The sequence below is a fragment of the Ambystoma mexicanum genome, chromosome 5q (genome assembly GCF_040938575.1).
Source record: "Ambystoma mexicanum isolate Mex_15411 chromosome 5q, UKY_AmexF1_1, whole genome shotgun sequence".
NCBI classification, from domain to species: Eukaryota; Metazoa; Chordata; class Amphibia; order Caudata; family Ambystomatidae; genus Ambystoma; species Ambystoma mexicanum.
This window is the reverse complement of record NC_090933.1, coordinates 1,370,358,451-1,370,378,896: the sequence shown is the minus strand read 5'-3', so window position 1 is coordinate 1,370,378,896 and position 20,446 is coordinate 1,370,358,451.

The window sequence follows — 20,446 nt, the reverse complement described above, 5'->3', positions numbered from 1 at the left end:
CCCGTTCTCAAGACAGGAGGTGAATACCATTAGGCAATCTATCCCAGATATTAGGAAGAATCTGACAGGTTTTTATAAAGAAATGGAATGTCTTGCAGTCATCAGTATTCACTTTGGGTGATATAGGTTTGTTATTTCCTGTGCTCCTACCTGCCAATTTATGGAAACAGATTAGGACAGTAGACGATGTACCAGGGTTAGGGGACACATGGGATAATTTGGCTAGGCAAGATAGAGAAAGGAAAGCTGGCGAGAGACCACCACAGATGATACTGACTTTGCTTGATAGAATAGTGACAAAACTGAAAGCCTTAATTCCTGAGAGAAGGATTGTTTGGGACAAACTTACTGCTTGTATCCAAGGAAAATCTGAAGGTGCTACCAAATTCTTTTATCAGTTTGAACAAGTATTTTCAGATTTTAGGGGACAAGATTTAAGCAAGGAGTCTGGAAAACGATTATTTGTGGACAAATTTGTGGGTGGATTGTTACCTGACATCCAGTCGCAAATTCTGACTTCTGAGAGTGCTTGGCAAGCTAAGTCTCAGTCTGAAGTGTTGCATATGGCTCAGTATATGTAAACCGAGTCAATAATGAGAAGGAAACAATTGAAAAGAAAAAGGTAGACTTGAAAACTAAGGTGTTGTTGCAACAGATTGTTAGAGGTCCTAGAGGGGGTAGTACACAGTTTCGGGGACAGTATGTTCCACAAGGAAAGTATCGTTTGGTCCTGTACACGCAAACCAATGTGCTTATTGCAGACAAGAGGGTCATTGGCGAGCACAATGCCCGATCCTCCAGCAGAGGTCGAATAACACATTTGGTATCGTGGGTAGACGATCCAGGGGCTGCCCTGCGGCAGGGGGTCCTGGTAGAAACCAGTTTTCTCAGAATTCTCGGTCCTTTTCGCAAGACAATGAGCCACCGAGTGTGGATAATAAAAACATTTTCGACCATCCTTCTACTGCTTATCTCTCTGAAGACCTTCCCTTTGATGATATATTGTTTCGCTAGGATTGCCCGAAGCAGGGTTTGGAACTGACGCCTATTCCCGTTGATCAGAAAGGTCTCTACGTTGAAATGATAGTGGGAAATAGGAAACATCTATTTTTGATAGATAAAGGAGCACAGACCTGTTCCATTGACCATTCACGGGTTCCAGACATTCCACTGTCAGGGCCAACTAATGTTTCTGTAGGGTTTTCTGGTACGCCAGTGGTTAGTCCGGTTTCTTTGCCAGTACTGATTTCACTGGGTCCATTCACGGATCACTGTCCATTTCTTTTGACATCAAACTGTGGTGAGAATTTCTTGGGGTTGAATCTGTTGAAGGAATGAAATTAATGTAATTTGAAGGTAATTCATTGTTCTTCGGATGGAGTGCGTTTGACGATTTCACCTCAACAATTTTCTGCCTCACAGTTTCTGACTAGACCTTTGCTGCCGGAATTTAGTGACATTCAGGAGTGTTTATGGGCGATTGATGACAATGATATCAGTGTTTTACAGATTGAGCCTGTTAGAATCATTTTGAAACCAGGAGTAAAATTGCCACGTATTTCACAGTATAAGATTTCGGTTCATGGTGAGCAAGCTTTGAAGTGTATAGTTTCCGATTTTGTACACCGTGGGGAAATTGAAGAAATTGCAGGTAGTTTGTGCAATAGTCTGATTTTACCGGTGTATAAGAAAGGAGATAATGCAATTCCTTTTCGTTTTATTATTGATTTACGCGCTATCAACAAGATTGTTGCTCCACAATTTCCTATTGTGCCTGATGTGACAACGATATTAACGATGATCCCAGCTTCTGCTACTCATTTTAGTGTAGTAGATCTTAAGAATGCCTTCTTTAGCATTCCTATACACAAGGATAGCGGATACTTGTTCGCGTTCACCCTAGGGGGATGCTTGTTTACATTCACCCGTGCACCAGAAGGGTACATGGAGAGTCCAAGTCTCTGCAGTAGGGCTTTGAAAGAGTAGCTCGATACACTTGAATTGCATTCTACTTGTACATTGTTACAATATATCGATGATCTTCTTTTGGCTGCAGATTCAGAAAGGGCTTGCAAGAAAGGCACTGTGTTGTTGCTATCGCCTAGCAAAGCATGGACATAAATCTTCACTGAAAAAGTTTCAATATTGTTGACAGGTCGCCTATTTAGGCTATCTCCTGCCAAAGGAGGGAAGAATATTGACACCTGAATGGATTAAAATAATTTCTAGCATGTCTGTCCCAAATACATAGAAGGAAGTCAGAGCCTTGATAGGAATGGCTTCTTACTGTGGGCAGTGGATCCCGAACCTTTCACTAGTGATCAAATCAATGTTGGCGTTGACAAAGAGGGCATTTCTTTGCCATTGCCGTGGAACCTGGAACACCAGAAAGCTTTTGATCTGCTCAAGACTGCACTGTGTTCAGCACCGGTTTTGGGCACACCAAATTACGAAAAGGCCTTCGAGTTGTATGTGCATGAACGTGATGGATGTGCTTTGGCTGTGTTAATGCAGGAACATGGGGGTAAGAATAGGCCATGCGGTTACATTTCCTCCACCCTTGATCCTGTTGCATGGCCTTTGCTGAGATGTCTGAGAGCTGTTGCTGCTGCTGATGCGCCTGTAAAACACAGCAAGGGTATGGTCCTAGGCCATGCTTAAACCTTGGTGGTACCTCACTCTGTAGACGTTCTATTAAATAGAATGCAAACACAACATCTCACTTCCACACGATTAAAGAGATACAAATTGATCTTGTTTGCACTGCATATCACAATTAAGAGATGTTGTGTTCCACAAGATATTGCTTACAGTGACAAAATGTCACATGACTGCCTTTATACCAGAGAGCAAGAAACTAAAGGCAGGATTGATTTGAAAGATACACCTTTGAATGATCCACAAGGGGAGCTGTTTTTCAATGGCTCCTGTTTCGAACTTCCGGATTGAACATCCACTGCTGCTTATGCCATCACTACACTAAGCACGATTGTGGAAACCAAAAGAATTTTGCATAACTCTGCGCAGGCCGCAGAGATTATCACATTGACTTGAGCTTGTGAACTTTCTGAAGGGCTTAGAGTAAACATATATACTGATAGTCAGTATGCTTTTGGGGTAGTTCACAACTTCGGTAGACTTTGGGCAGAATGAGGCTTCTTGACCTCACATGGAACGAAGATCCAATATGGCACCTTGATAGTTCGGCTACTCTCAGCGCTTGCACTTCCCACTCAGCTAGCAATTATGAAGTGCGCGGCACATCAGAAAATCATAGACGATGTAGGAAAAGGAAACGCTTTCGCTGACCAGATAGCCAAACAAAGTGCTACTGATCTCTATTCATATATGTACACTACAAGGGAAGCCACAAATGTCTGTACTATAGATGAAGGAATTGATTCTATAAAGAATATCCAAGCCGATGCCACTCTAGAGGAAACCAAGCCATGGGCTGAGGGCTTGGCGAGGTTGGATGATGATGGGTGCTTGGTGGATAACTCAGAGGGGAAATGGATGCTGCCAGACGCGTACGTCACTATGATGGTTTCAATGACTCATGGTCCCGCTCACATTTACGCTAGGAAACTTCCTAAACCTAGGGCTTTGAGGGATATAGAGCACGTACTTCTTTCTGAATACTGTGAACAGTTAACTCAAAATTTGTATTTGATTAATCAAGTGGTGCAAGAAGCCCTCTCAGCCAAATACGAGGGGCCAGGTCACAGCATCCGACCTGATGACTGGGTGCTGATTAAATCGTTTGAGAGAGCATCCTGTCTCACACCGCGGTGGAGAGGGCCCCATCAGGTCCTATTGGCCACACAGACTGCTGTACAAGTAGTGGGAAAGCGTCACTGGATCCATGTTTCGCATGTCAAGAGGATACCTTTCCCTTTGCCACGCGACGAAGAAAATAAGGAGAAACTTACTTGCTTTGTTCCCTGCGATCATTCAGCATTGAGCAGCACTAAGGGTGTTTCAGAGACACTCCCTGAGCCCGCGGGGCCTGGGGAAACTGTTGCTTCATCTCCACACTCTTCTACAGATCCTTTTGCATCTTTGTCTGGTTCTGCTGCAAATTCATCACTTCCATCAGGAAGCAACAACACACTGTTCGCAGATCACATGGTACCAGGAGTCACAAGGTACAATCTGTGTCCGCAACACTAGTCACACTGTATGAATATGACTGTGCCCACCTCGGAACGACTACGGAGCTTGTCCTTTGCCACTTTCTGCACTGAAGGAAAGTAGGTGGCTGGGGATTGGGAAAGACTAAGAATCAGGAGATCACCAGCAAACGAACTACGGAGATTTTTGCAGGAATTTATCAGAGAAGAGCTAGAAGGAACAATGCCTGTTATCGACCCTACTCGTGCGGTACAGACAATCGTGTGTGTGGCCAACAATGACAATGGACAATCAAATACATGGTCTTTTAAGACATATTGTCTTCTTGTAATTGTGTTAACCAATTTCATAGTATTAGCTGCCAGGATTTTGGTACATGGAAGAAGTACGCTCACTTGGAACATTCTTGCCTACTGAGAATGTTCCTACTGTATCTACACCTTTCGTGCACCTGCACACTCTATCTCCTACAGACTCTCAACATAGACAAAGCTATCATAATAATACATTACTGCTAATAATGAATGCAACTCGTGCCATTTTGAATAGAACAAACTGCTGGATTTGCTCCCATTTACCGCAATATGGGGAGGGGTAGGGCTGGTATATTCATCCTTTGCCTTTTACTACGGCATGTTATGCTTCTCTAAGGGCACTATTCTTTGGCTGATGGAACAATAGCATCTCATGGAACTTTGATGGGATGAATTTGAATGAATTTGAAAGGCGAGACCTGACACCTCTGGGATGCTCACTATTCGCAAATAGGAGCAATCTTAATGTCGCTTCTGTTAGGCCTTCTGATAGACTGTCCCAACCTTTTCAATCTCTGATTTCTTTTAAAATGGCTCCTATATGTAACAGGGATGCTACGCCACCTTCCTACACTGTTAACCATAGCCCCAACTCAGTTTCTTTCTGCATACAGAGGAATGGTACTCAGTTAATGGGCGATTTCGAGGGTTGTAACAGTGTTGCAAACTCGACCAGTGAGAACAGACCTTTGTATGTAGGCGAACCTGTCTACTTCGTTTGCGGTAATGAAGCTTATCCATGGCTACCTAGGGATTGGCAGGGAACCTGTTATTTGGGAATTCTGCTACCAGGGGTATATGTAGCCAGTACCATTGAAATCTCTAGGGCTTGTCCTAGGCGGGACGAGAATGGCGATACTCCATAACAAGTTCTGGGCGATGTAGCAAAATCCTTTGTTCCCTTTTGGGGGCAGATTATGAATTCCGAGGATATCGGGAGACTAGCAAGAGTACTGGAGAAAACCATCAACCGGACCACTGACATACTCTATAACATGACTCTAGAGCAAAAGGCAATCAGATAAGTGGCGCTACAAAACCGGATGGTATTAGACGTCATCTTGGCTGAGCGTGGTGGAGTATGCAAATTAGTGGGGTCCGCTTGCTGTGTTTTCGTTCCAGATTCCTCCCCAAACATCTTTAAGGCAATACAAAATCTGCACATCCTGAGTTCAGAAGTACATGTTCCTGAGGGAAACTGGGATCTTAGTACTTGGTTCTGGTTCTGGAACTTCTTACGATCTTGGGGATGGAAGCTTCTCTCGGTCTTATTGATAATTCTGGGTATTCTGTTATTCTGCTGTTGTTGCATACAATGTCTTCCTGCCATATGTTCATTGTTATGGGGATGTTGTCCACAGACTATGGGAACGTTAGGACCAAAGGTACACGCACCGGAAAGAATGACCAATGAATTTGTGATGAAAGAAATTTCCACCGCAGATCTTATGGCAATTAATATATATGATGAATGTGATTCAGGATGTATGGATATTGAAATGTGGAGTTACTCGTGAAGCGACTAGTTTTCAGTTTAAATCATATAGTACCTCCTTTTGATTTATATTGGCCTAAGCCTAGTCGCTCTATGGGGAAAACCGCATTGCAAAGTTCCGATTTTGGATCGACTTCGCCGCCATTTTAGAATCATCCGCCATTTTGATTCCCGTTCGCATATTCTAAAATGGTGGACTGTGTTTTCAGCTTGCAACCAAGCCTCCTGACCTTGAGTTCTGTTAATGTTTAGGCTGTCCAAGAGCCGACTGTTTAGACTGGGTAAAGAGATCTTGTGCTCCATATGAACTGTCATCTAAGTATTGTCTGCACACACAATCCTCATCCTTGTATAAACATTGGGACAATATAAAGCAAACCTTCAGCGTGGACACAGGCTGAATGCAATTGTGAGGAGACAACAAACTGCTTGCTGCAGGATTTGAGAACATACATCGTCATTTTGTCTTCATGGAAATGCAAACCTTTGTAATCCTTTGAATATTATTCTATAAACTGTATGTGAACTAGGCACGAACTCTAGACCACGAATTATTAACATGTAGAGAGGCTGGATAATATTACTCAGAATTGTATAAAAGCATAAATGTTTCTAATGTCCAGAACTCTCTCTCCTCTCTTTGACGGGCTGGTACTGAGAGCCAGGTAGCTATCTGTGTTTCTTTGTAACTGTACAGAATAAAGATCTGTGAATCTTTTTAGCCCGTGTTTGGTGTATTTCCTTTTTGTGGTACTCAGCCTCGATATTTCCTTGTTTTTACAATCAGAGACACTGGAGCCAGCACAACTGTGGTGGATGAATCATTTTTCAAGGTGTAGGATGTTGCTAAGGCACCCAAATGCCTCACCAAGTTTGCTGGAGGCCCTGTGCAAATGCTTCCCCAGTTACCAGCTCTCATCCAGTGTAATGACATGACTGTGAAAGATACCTGTTAGTGTGCAGAGTGAAGTACCTGGAAGAGTCCTGCTGGGTAATGACTAGGGCTGTACCGAACTTCGGCTTTGAGTAAGTATTGAGTAAGTATTCGTCCAAAATTCTGCAGAATTGCACCTATTCGACTTCGGCTTAATAGGTACTTGAATCCTTACTCGAAGCTGAAGTTGTTCACAAAGTAAGCAGCCCAGGAGATGCCTGCCTGGGCAGAGAGGCTTGAAGCCCATTGCATTGCAGCACTTGTACTGCCTCCTGCTTTCCCGGCTGCTCTGCTGGGAGAAGGATGACCTTATTCAGAATTTCCGACATGTGAGCAGGGCCGTGCCGCCCGCATCATCCCCTCCCCCTGCATGAAGCGTTTGTCAGAGCTGCTGCTGTTGCTCTATTCCCCCCTTCGCGGCTGTGGAACCGACCAGGCGTAGCTTGGGAACAGTGTAAATATAGGACAGCTGAGGGGAAGGGTAGGGAAGGGGCAGGTGGATGCAGACAAAAACAGTCCATTGAGATTCTCATTGAACAGTTTGACTGGACGTGTGCAGAACACAGTCTTCTTTCTATATAATAAGTGTGCAGATCCAAGCACAATCAGGCACGAGTGCTTAAAGGTGAATGTTGTACCGACAAATGTTTGTTCTGAATATGCGAGATGTGTAAGTGACCACGTGTCACCAGCCTTTCCCAAAACCAGCGCGGAAAATCTCTACCAGGAATTTGAAAAGGCGCGAGGCCCTGTGTCTTGCAGTGAAATGGGGCGAGCACAGGAAAGTGTTCTTATCGGTTCTACTGCATGGAAACTGATAACAATCTGCGTGTAGTGCGGGTGTGTATAAGGCGAGTATACCCCTTAGCTCAAGTGAGATTGAGAACAAAATCGTTTTCTATTGGTAATTGCGTAGCACCAATCTGCTATTGATCTTGCCTCCCAGTGAGTTAGAAACACCTGGGGTGCGTTAATGTACAACTCCGAGTTCCATCACATCTGGACCTGGGTGAAGGGGTGTTGTAGCATGTATGAGGGAGTAGTGCTCTGAGTGACATAAGACATCTATGGGCGTCCCTATTGGTTTGATTTCACAGTTGGACTTCTTTTCTAAATGTTACATTATTTAACACCTTGAACATTTTCTTTTATGCAAAGAGTTCCCTGATCTGTCTGCAAGTGCATGAACTCTGCTGAGAATACTGTATGCGCTGACAAGAGGCGCTCAGTCCAGTCATCTTATGCCCAGCAAGGCTTGGAACCCATCAGAACCCATCAGAAGGCTCCTGGCTGACAGGAGGCGCTCAGTCCAGTCATCCTATGCCCAGCAAGGCTTGGAACCCATCAGAAGGCTCCTGGCTGACAGGAGGCGCTCAGTCCAGTCATCCTATGCCCAGCAAGGCTTGGAACCCACCAGAAGGCTCCTGGCTGACAGGAGGCGCTCAGTCCAGTCATCTTATGCCCAGCAAGGCTTGGAACCCACCAGAAGGCTCCTGGCTGACAGGAGGCGCTCAGTCCAGTCATCCTATGCCCAGCAAGGCTTGGAACCCACCAGAAGGCTCCTGGCTGACAGGAGGCGCTCAGTCCAGTCATCCTATGCCCAGCAAGGCTTGGAACCCACCAGAAGGCTCCTGGCTGACAGGAGGCGCTCAGTCCAGTCATCCTATGCCCAGCAAGGCTTGGGACCCACCAGAAGGCTCCTGGCTGACAGGAGGCGCTCAGTCCAGTCATCCTATGCCCAGCAAGGCTTGGGACCCACCAGAAGGCTCCTGGCTGACAGGAGGCGCTCAGTCCAGTCATCCTATGCCCAGCAAGGCTTGGGACCCACCAGAAGGCTCCTGGCTGACAGGAGGCGCTCAGTCCAGTCATCTTATGCCCAGCAAGGCTTGGGACCTATCAGAAGGCTCCTGGCTGACAGGAGGCGCTCAGTCCAGTCATCTTATGCCCAGCAAGGCTTGGGACCCATCAGAAGGCTCCTGGCTGACAGGAGGCGCTCAGTCCAGTCATCCTATGCCCAGCAAGGCTTGGGACCCACCAGAAGGCTCCTGGCTGACAGGAGGCGCTCAGTCCAGTCATCCTATGCCCAGCAAGGCTTGGGACCCACCATCCTATGCCCAGCAAGGCCTGGGACCCACCAGAAGGCTCCTGGCTGACAGGGGGCGCTCAGTCCAGTCATCCTATGCCCAGCAAGGCTTGGGACCCACCAGAAGGCTCCTGGCTGACAGGAGGCGCTCAGTCCAGTCATCCTATGCCCAGCAAGGCTTGGGACCCACCAGAAGGCTCCTGGCTGACAGGAGGCGCTCAGTCCAGTCATCCTATGCCCAGCAAGGCTTGGGACCCACCAGAAGGCTCCTGGCTGACAGGAGGCGCTCAGTCCAGTCATCCTATGCCCAGCAAGGCTTGGGACCCACCAGAAGGCTCCTGGCTGACAGGAGGCGCTCAGTCCAGTCATCCTATGCCCAGCAAGGCTTGGAACCCACCAGAAGGCTCCTGGCTGACAGGAGGCGCTCAGTCCAGTCATCCTATGCCCAGCAAGGCTTGGAACCCACCAGAAGGCTCCTGGCTGACAGGAGGCGCTCAGTCCAGTCATCCTATGCCCAGCAAGGCTTGGAACCCACCAGAAGGCTCCTGGCTGACAGGAGGCGCTCAGTCCAGTCATCCTATGCCCAGCAAGGCTTGGAACCCACCAGAAGGCTCCTGGCTGACAGGAGGCGCTCAGTCCAGTCATCCTATGCCCAGCAAGGCTTGGAACCCACCAGAAGGCTCCTGGCTGACAGGAGGCGCTCAGTCCAGTCATCCTATGCCCAGCAAGGCTTGGAACCCATCAGAAGGCTCCTGGCTGACAGGAGGCGCTCAGTCCAGTCATCCTATGCCCAGCAAGGCTTGGAACCCATCAGAAGGCTCCTGGCTGACAGGAGGCGCTCAGTCCAGTCATCTTATGCCCAGCAAGGCTTGGAACCCATCAGAAGGCTCCTGGCTGACAGGAGGCGCTCAGTCCAGTCATCCTATGCCCAGCAAGGCTTGGGACCCACCAGAAGGCTCCTGGCTGACAGGAGGCGCTCAGTCCAGTCATCCTATGCCCAGCAAGGCTTGGGACCCACCAGAAGGCTCCTGGCTGACAGGAGGCGCTCAGTCCAGTCATCCTATGCCCAGCAAGGCTTGGGACCCACCAGAAGGCTCCTGGCTGACAGGAGGCGCTCAGTCCAGTCATCCTATGCCCAGCAAGGCTTGGAACCACCCATCAGAAGGCTCCTGGCTGACAGGAGGCGCTCAGTCCAGTCATCCTATGCCCAGCAAGGCTTGGAACCCATCAGAAGGCTCCTGGCTGACAGGAGGCGCTCAGTCCAGTCATCCTATGCCCAGCAAGGCTTGGAACCCATCAGAAGGCTCCTGGCTGACAGGAGGCGCTCAGTCCAGTCATCCTATGCCCAGCAAGGCTTGGAACCCATCAGAAGGCTCCTGGCTGACAGGAGGCGCTCAGTCCAGTCATCTTATGCCCAGCAAGGCTTGGAACCCATCAGAAGGCTCCTGGCTGACAGGAGGCGCTCAGTCCAGTCATCTTATGCCCAGCAAGGCTTGGAACCCATCAGAAGGCTCCTGGCTGACAGGAGGCGCTCAGTCCAGTCATCCTATGCCCAGCAAGGCTTGGAACCCATCAGAAGGCTCCTGGCTGACAGGAGGCGCTCAGTCCAGTCATCCTATGCCCAGCAAGGCTGGGAACCCATCAGAAGGCTCCTGGCTGACAGGAGGCGCTCAGTCCAGTCATCCTATGCCCAGCAAGGCTTGGAACCCATCAGAAGGCTCCTGGCGTGCCATGATGTAGAACCCCTCCTCCAGCCGCAAAGGCAGACATTTCTCTGTGAATTAGACAATGGGCCAACTATGGGCAGCATAAAGACCATTTAACACTATTCACAAGTCCCTGAAGGAAGGAGCATCGACAAATACTCGCAGCAAAGCCTGCATTGTTGCCAGATGAAAGAGCGCCTAATGAACAGGAAGCATGGTCTGTGCTGGCTGACAGTAACCATGGAACTGCTAAAGAGACATTCAAGCATAAGGAGGCCTTTCTTAACAACACCTAAGCCCATGGGTCGCACAATGTACTACAAGAGTGCCCGTTTGATCTACTGTGAGGAGAGAAAACACGCGTTATTCGTGTTTGTAGAGTTATTTCTCAAAAGATAGCAGCCTTTTCTCATCAGTGTGATTTATCAGCCCTCGGCCCAGCACATTTTGTGAATGTGCACTTGAGCAATGTCTAAATAACACCAGTCTTTCGGTAAAATGCAAACCGTTGAAATAGCGGACAATCTAACCCAGCGAGTGAAACGTGCACGCTTAATGCGTGGGGTACACAGTGTTCACACCTGTGTCCTCTGTCTAATATTTAAAACGAAGATGTGCACTTAATGGCACATGTTCTTATAGCAAATAAATATCCCAAAAGGTTCTGGTGCACTTGAGTGAACCAAATGAGGGTGCTGGCACAATGTATCCCAATTGAAGTGGAGGTGGGAGCATTGTTCGTGGGCTACTGAAGACCATCGTGGTCAAACCCTGGTGACAGCACATTCCTTTGCTGTGAGTAAAATCAAAACAAAAAAAGAGCGTTGGCTGAAAAGTCACAATGAATAAGGATGCCCAACTTGGTAGCTGGTATCTTTGGTAAGCTTGACACTAGCAGGTGGTCAAGGTCAGAGTCGGCCATGGTGGATTACCCAGGCATCACCCATAGTGGTGTACTAGTTAATACCTATTAATGCACAAAAATAAAACCTGTGCTGTTATTGAACAGTATATTTTCTGATAATGTATTCCTTTCAGGATTTATACAAACATCTTGGGCCTCATTCCGAGTTGGGCGCAAAGGGATTACCAGCACCGGTAAGGACACTGGTGCCGTTAAACCCTTTGCACCCTATTCCGAGGTCCCTTAGCAGGTCCCTCTTTTAACGCCTGGTCTGACCAGGCATTATGGATGGGACCCGTTAAGGGACTTCAGAGCTAATAATGGTACCGCAAATTGCAGTACCGTTATTAGCTACTTCCACATTCCCATTGAGCACTATGGGGGCTCAAATGGGAGTGGGGAATGGCTTTTTCAATGGGGACTTACCGGTCCCGCAAAGGTCGGACTACACCGGTAAGTCCCCATTGAACCAAGTCGGAGTCGGTACCGGTATGGGAGGTAGTCATGGCGCAAATAGCGCCATGACTACCTCCATATTCGGAATGAGGGCCCTTGTGTAGACAATTTAGAAAAGAAATGCAATAAAGAATGGATATAGATATTTTAAAGTGTGTTTTTAATTTGCAAAGTGTTTTTTCTTGTCTACATAACTTTATTTATTAAAAATGCAACTATTCGGCTCTGTATTCGGTTACGGCCGAATACTTGTCGAACTATTCAGTATCCAGCTGAATTCTTAAATCTACTATTCGGTACAACCCTAGTAATAACCTGAAAACTCTTGGAGTTTTGTCAAGTACCCCCAGACCCTCCCCCAGTAAAAGGAGACAGGAGCTCACTAGGCCTGCAAGGGAGAGGAGCTTGTGAGGCTCTCCAGAGGAGTTGATATAAGAGACTATGGGCCTCATTACGACCCTGGCGGAATGGGTTAAACGGCGCCGTAAAAGGTGACGACGCCGTTCAACCCATTCCGCCACATTACGAGGTCCCCTCGCGGGACACGTTAAGTGCGCCTGGGAAAACCAGGCGTGCTTACCAGGTCCCGCGAGGGGAAGAGGGTGCAAACAACGGGCCATCTCGTTATGGCCCGTTGTTTGCTCCCTCTCCCATTCCCATTCAGCCCTATGGGGGCTGAAATGGGAATGGGGAAGGACCGTGTCCGGGTCCTTGAGGGAGGAATTACCGGGCCATCCGAACTCGGAATGGCCCGGTAAGTCCTCATACCGAGGACCCGGACACTGATGCGATTTCGGCGGCAGCCATGACGCCAATAGCGGCATGGCTACCGGCCGAACTCGTAATGAGGGCCTATCACTCCCACTCCACAGGAGTTGCTCAATGCTATTTCTGGAAAGAAAGAAGCAAAGGGGAAACCCAAGACCTCAAGGAAAAAGTCAAAGAGCACCAAAAAGGACATCCACAACATTGTCCAAGATCACACCTGTGATCCCTCCACCTGCTGAGGCAGAGTGTGAGGTTCAACCATGTGTGGTTGATCCAGTTTCTGAAGAGTCAGATCTGGAAGAAGACACTGTTTTGGTTGGAGATCTTGACCCTGTTGACTATCCTGAGCTGCAGTCTTTACTGGCAGAAGGTGGACCCAACAGGGGAGACTTCTGCAGAGGACAAAGGGAGTGCCCTACTCTCGGAGGTCTTCGACAACAGGCTGCTAACTTGATGGGCAAGAAGTTGGGAAGCATAGGTTAAGCTGGGAAGATGGCCTCTTCCACAGTGAACCGACTGAGTCTGTCATTGAGGACTGCAAAAGAATTTTAGTGCCCCTTGCCAACAGACTCCAGGTCCTACAGTTGGCCCGTGAGATACCTTTGGCTGGTCATTTGAGTTTCAAAAAGACCAAGGAAAGGCTTTCCCTCTACTTCTACTGGCCTAAGATGGGCTCAGAAGTTGACAAATTCAGTAGGAGCTGTCACACTTGCCAAACCTCTGGCAAGAGTGGAGCCAGTGGTGGGAGTTCCCTTTGAGAGGGTGAGCATTGACATTGTTGGTCCCCTTGACCCTCCCACATCTTCAGGGAACAGGTTTATCATGGTTGTAGTAGACCGTGCTACAAGATACCCAGAAGCAATACCTATGAGGACTGCTACAGCTCAGGCTGTGGCTAAGGCTCTACTTGGTATTTTTACCAGAGTAGGGTTTCCTAAGGAAGTAATATCTTACAGGGGATCCAATTTTATGTCCCACTATATGCAAGCCATGTGGAAAGATTGTGGTTTCACTTACACGTTCTCTACAGCCTACCATCCACAGACAAACGGACTGGTAGAGAGGTTTAATCGTTCTATGAAGAACCCCTTAAAAGAAAGTGGGACCTTCTACTGCCATGCCTTCTCTTTGCTTACTACCCCAAACTACCCTGAACTGTGTGATCTTGAGCAAAAGACTTTTGTCCTATTGACTTTGGCCCTAACCCTTTTGAATCTGATTTCCTCACTGTGGTTCACTTTTCTAGATTGCCATCCTTACTTACTTGTTTGTGCTACTCAATTTGTGTATAAACTTTGTTTTTCCCTCCATTTTAAGTTGCTGGAGTGCCATTTTGCTCACACTTCATTTTGAGCCTAACTTGTCCAGGATCTATTGGGTGTGGTGTAGTGTATTAAGAGTGTGCCTTTTCAACTGCTTTACTTTAGTGAAATGTTGATGTGTAAATAAATGTATATTCTTTTGCTCAGAAACCTTGAGTCAGTGTTTGTTTGAATCATAGTAATTGCTGTCCTTTGTGTAACTATTGATACTGCCCACTTGCTCTTGAGATAAGTCTGGCTGCTCAGCCCTCGCAACCACTTTACTGTGTAGTACAGGCTTGTACCAAAGGTGAATTTGTACTGTCACTTGTAGTCCTAATTGTGTGTGTTGTTCTCAAAAGGTACTGCATATAATTCTGCTTAACACGCCCATGGTCCTCCCCTATTGTTTTGGTCACTAAACCAGATCATTCTTGGAGGTTTTGTATAGACTTCCAGCAGGGCCACACCATCTCCGATTTCAATGCATATTGTAAGGAAGGCATGGTATTAAAGTAAGATAGACACAACATCCTGAACTTTCTATGGCAGCTTTCTGTGCTTATGTCACCTTATCTTGTCTTGTAAACTTCCCACCTATGCCCCACTTCTTATCTGTAACTGCATACTTCATGTAGGCCCCATACCATGAGGTGAGGCTTTCCAAATTGTGCACCCACATCAATATTGATCTTAACCCACCTGTAACTGCATACTTGATGTAGCCCCCTGTATCAAGAGGTGAGGCTTTTGTCAGTCAGTATACACACACTAATCTTGCCTGTAACCATTTGCGTATTCTTGCACTTGTACCATGAACTTTCTGTAACTAGCGCCCAGATGCCTCAGGGCTTGGTGTGCTGAAATAAATATAAAATAAATAAAAAAGTGATCACAGTTCAAGGGTGTTTATTAAACTGTATAAATGGGTGAGAAAACGCCCAATCTAAACCTACATCTAAGATGGAGGCAAGATAAGACCATCAAACTATAATAATACAATCCTAGTGGAGTCTAGTAAAAAAAAAAGGGTCTATATTAACAAACGATCGCCAATCCTTACTTCTATGCTACAAAATAGTGTGGGATAATGTTCACAAGAAAAGAAAGTGTTCACAAAATGATAAGCCAGGATGCTAAAGCCAGGGTCTTGATTCCTCATGTTTTTAGCACGGGACAAGGCGTGACTCTTGAGCACAGCACACTTCTGGGTTTCTTCGGCAAACGTTTACAGTTCCTTTCTAAAATATCAGGGTCTTCTGTACCCAAGTCTTTCCTGCAAAGTCTCTTGCTGCAGAGGGCCTGATAGCTATGAATACAAAACAAAAGTTCCTTCGGTTAATCTTCACATCGAGCGATTACTCTTCACCCTTTTATCTCCCTCAGCCGGGCTCTGATCCTTTTCTCAACGTTAGCCTCCTTCAATCGGGCTCGGACCATCAAATCACTGCATACATCCCTCAGTCGGGTTCATGCGTGTCATCACAATGTTCACAGGTATCTCACTATTTACCCCAATTCACAGGCATCCCTCAGCGGGTTCACGTTTGCCAATTATCACAATGTGTCAAAGACTTTCAACTGTATAAGGGATTTGGCTTGACCGTCATATGACCACTTTGACACCTCACGCCGGCCTCACCTAAGGCCTCTTGGTACTTGTAGTTTCCATAACCTTAGTTCATTACTTTTTCTTTGTTCAGGAGAGCAGTACCAGCTAGAGTCCTTCAAATGACCACCCACATGGTGCCAGACCAATCTATTTCTGGTGCCAGTTTCACTCACAAAAGACCTCTGTCTATTATCTTCGTTCTTCACATACAATGTTGCCACTGCAACCTTTAGCCTAACAGTTTCATCCGACTCACAGTCTGTGATGAACTCATTTTCATTTCCTTTGCAGCTGGAGTCAAGGAAGGTAGCACAATGGCAACTGCTTCTCCCCGCCCTGACAATCAGTGCGGGAGGATTCCATGTACCGCTGACATCCGACACACCACTCGTCAGCTGAGATTCCCGGTCTTACGTTTCCTTTCCCTCAGGTTTTGCAGGTCTCTGTTGAAAAGGGCAAGGACAATTCCCTCCTGGTCCTCCTTTCAGATCTCCCTGCCCTTCTCCTCCATTTGAACTGATGTCTCAGAATGGCTGCGTCCTCGTGCATCCGGCCTTGCTCAAAGTGTGCTATCGTGCTCTGCCTTTTATCCCTGTGGGGAAGGGAAAGGGCAGTCAGTGTCAATGTGTCTATCGTCACCATGATCGCCGTAGCACCTTGAGAGGGCGGTAGGTCCACAACAAAATCAGTGGAAATGATCTGCCATGGCTGATCAGGCAGTGGCAACCTGACCAATGTACCCAAGGGTGGTGTAAGGGTTTTATTTGTGTGAAGACATATCACGCAGGAGGAAACTTAATCCTTAACATCAGCGGGTAGCGTGGGCCAACAAAAACCTCTTTGCATTAAGTTTAGAGTATTGGTGATTCCCCTATGACTAGCCACAAGGGAATCTTGGCATAATCTAAGAACTTCCTTTTGAAGGGATTCCGTAGGAATAAAAACCCTGGGTCCACAGAAGTAAGATATTTTATTCTTCAACAACTTGTGTTCGGTTATAAGTTTGGGGCTTTGGGTTGCAATAAGTCGAGACGCTGATTCGATGCTCTTCAAGAAATCTTGTACAACGTGGATGAATGTTGCCTTTGGAAAAATAGGTTCAATATGGAACTTGGATGTGGATGTCGCTTCCTTTCGTGATAAGGCATCTGCCCTGAGGTTATTCCTACCGGGGATAAATCGAAAGGTGATGTTGTAGGGTGAAAAGAAGTGAGCCTAGTGAGCTTGACAGCTGTTACTTATCTGGGCATATTGTAAAGCTTTAAGTTTATGACGATCCATCCTTACTTCAATGGAATAACGGGCTCCCAATCATAGATGCCTCCAATGCTCAAAGGCCTGCTTGATAGCCAGTAGCTCCTTCTCTAAAACTGTGTAGTTCAATTCTGCAGGGGTTAGAGTTTTTGAGAGCTATACTACGGCACATTCCACTCCCTGAGGATCTTCCTGTATTAGGACTGCTCCCAATGTGTAGTGCGAGTCGTCGGATTCTAGGAGGAACCTCCTGTTCTGGTCTGGGGATCGCAATATAGGTGCTGTGGTAAATTCTTTTAATACTTCATTCTCATTGGCAGTCAAAATGTACATCCGACCCAAGGTATAAGGGTTGGTCTGGTATCAAATCAATAGCACAATTGTCTCTCCGGTGTGGTGGTAGTTCTGAATATGCCGAAACAGAGAATACTTCTTGATATTGCAGATATTGAGGGGGGACTCCTTGTATAAAATTGAGAACTGTGACTTCGGCCTGCTAGGAAACTTGAGCGGAGGGAACAGGAAATCATATGGCTCCCTGAGGTACACAGTGGGTTAGAAAATAGTCTGAGCCCAGAAAGAAGGTACCAACCATCCAGTTGATAAAAGGGTTGTGCATTCTCAACCAGGGTAACCCTAGAATTACCAGGTAATTTGCTGTCTTAATGAGATCTAATTGGACCACTTCCTGATGGGATGCCATGTTCATATGTAGAGGTTGTGCATGTTCACGTATGGGTCCTGAGGATAAAGGACTGTCATTGACGCTCTCAACCGGGATGGAGACTGACTTTAAAGAACGAGGGATACCATGAGTGATAGCCTAGTCGTTGTCCATAAAACTTCCGGCAGCACCACTATCAATAAGTGCTGGAACCTTAGTGACTCTAGTCTTTCCCCATGAAAATGTAACTGATGTCACCACCATGAGAGACTCTGCTAAGTTTGTGCTATGAAAGGTGATCTTTGTGGATGGAGAACTGTCTACCATGGCCCGTACCATGGTTCTCTCTACGGCAGAGCGCTGGCGTTTCCCCACTTCCTCAGTGGGGCCACGGGATAGACACGGACTAGATGATCACTCACCCCACAATACATACAAAGCCCTATGTTTCATCTACGAGCACGTTCCTCAGGGTCAAAGGAACTCGGGCCATGCCAAGTTGCAAAGGTTCATCTGTGGTAGAGTTCTTCCAGCACTGGAGGTTTTTTTTGGATTTGTGGTTGGTTCTTCCAGCTGTCTGGGGGATCGATACTTTTGCTTTCTGCCTGTCTTTCATGCATATGATAATTTAGTTGCATGACCAATGAAATCATCTCTGCGAGGTTGGGTGATCTGGGGACCCGAGAGTCCTCATTAAGTCCTCTGCAAAACAATGTTACTAAAGCGTCATCTGGCCAAGAAGTGTCAGTGGCCATTTGCTTGAACCGGGTGATGTATGACAATATATCCTGAGACCGCTGTCCGAAATCTAAGAGTTGTTCTTGTGAGGCCACCGTAATTTCTTGTCGGCAAAACATAGTTTTAAGGCTGTTGACAAACGCTGGGAATGAGTCTAGGATTGGATTGTTTGTCGTAACTAGAGGTGTGTCCCAAGCCAATGCTGGATCAGTTAGGTGGGAAATCATGTGCCCTACTCTTTCCCTGTCCGTGGGAAAAAAGGTGACTTTGAAAGTAAATTGAATAGTGCAGGCTTCAATTAATTCTTTTAATGTATGGGGTTTGCCATCAAATCTACCACTTGACAAAGGACCCAGAGGAATCTCCGAGCTGTGTGGAGACCGGAACATCTGCTGTCGTAATGCAGCATTTTACTGTTTTAGTGCCTGTACTTCGGTTGTGAGTGACTGTACTACAGCCACTAAGTGCTGCATCTGATCCATGGTTCGGCTCGCAGTCTTGTTCAATGTTTAGGTTTTTTATCTTTTCTAGGCGTAGCTAACTGTAATACTTCAATACCAATTGTACATATAGTATAACAGGTTGCAGCAGTGACCTGGGTGGATGCAGCAGTGGGAGATAGGAGAAGCCTCCTGGTCACCCTGTCCTCTCCTGCAAAAAGCATAGAGTGGACATGGTTTCCAGTGAAACCCTCTGGGGAATAAAACCCTGCGGAGCTCCAATCGATTCTTGTACTTTCTGATCAGTGGAGATGTGGAGGCATGCCTATTCTGGAGTACAGCAGCCAATGAAATGTGTTCTTGGAACCCTGTTCTAAAATATTGTGGAGTGAAGGTCTGGAATTCAGTGTAGCCAGAGGTATGACTTCAGAGCAGTGTTGGTTGCTAGGGAAACCACTGGTACACACACGCTTCACAAGCATGGCATGAGGGGCATATGAATGCGGGAACCCGTTTCACCCTTGAGATGAGGGCATTGAGAATCCACGAGGGAACCACGATGCAAACGCCAACCCAGAACTGCAGTGTTCGTGGAGGCCAGCCGGGGAAACCGTAGGACGTTTAAGCAATGAACTGAAATGCAGCGCTTGCTAACAAGAGTAACTAAGCAATGGCTCTATGTTCTTGGCTTCGTAAGTAGTCTGGTAGTACTAGAGGGTGGAGTCCAATGGAGATAAGACAGCCGGCAGACTGGAGCATTGCTTACATTGCTGGTCACCATCATAGTGTGGAACAGGGACACCGATGCGATATGTTTCCAGCGTTGCCATAGAGACCATCCATGTCCCTGATTCATTACACCTGTACTTATAAAGTAGCCGAACTGGACATAAAATAAAAGGTCAATTTATACCACATACACCTATTAAAGGAGTGGAAAGAGAATCCATCAGCCACCCATGCCAAAGTACTATCATGTTTGGTTCCGGAAGATATAGACAATTTTGAACTCATTCCCCCATCCCCCAAGTTGTCTACTCAAAAACAAGAAGATATAAAGGATATAATTACATCCTTCCCTGATGTATTTTTAGACAAACCAGCAAGAATTAAAGGCACCGTTACATTAGAACACCCAAGGGAAAAGTGGTACATTTAAAACTGTACAGACTCCCCGAGGACCGTAGACAGATAGTGGTCGAGGAAGTAAACATATTGCAGCAGGCTAATATTATCGAGCCCTCTCCCAGCCCATGGTCCTCCCCTATCGTGATGGTCAACAAACCTGACCGTATCTGGAGGTTCTGTATAGAGTTCCATCAAGTTAATGTGATATCTGACCTTGATGCCTAGCCCATGCCACGCATATATGATCTAATTGATAAACTCGGAGCAGCCACCTTTCTATCTACTCTCGACTTAACAAAAGGGTATTGACAGGTACCAGTATATGGACCAGATAAAGAAAAGACAGATTTCTTTCAACATCCTGAGGAATTTAAAGTACTCCCTTTTGGCTTACACAGTGCACCAGCCACATTTCAACGCATCATGGATAAAATCTTACAATACTATTCCGACTTCTGAAGAGCTCATATTGACAATATCGTTATTTGCAGTAAAACCTGGGAAGACCACCTTTT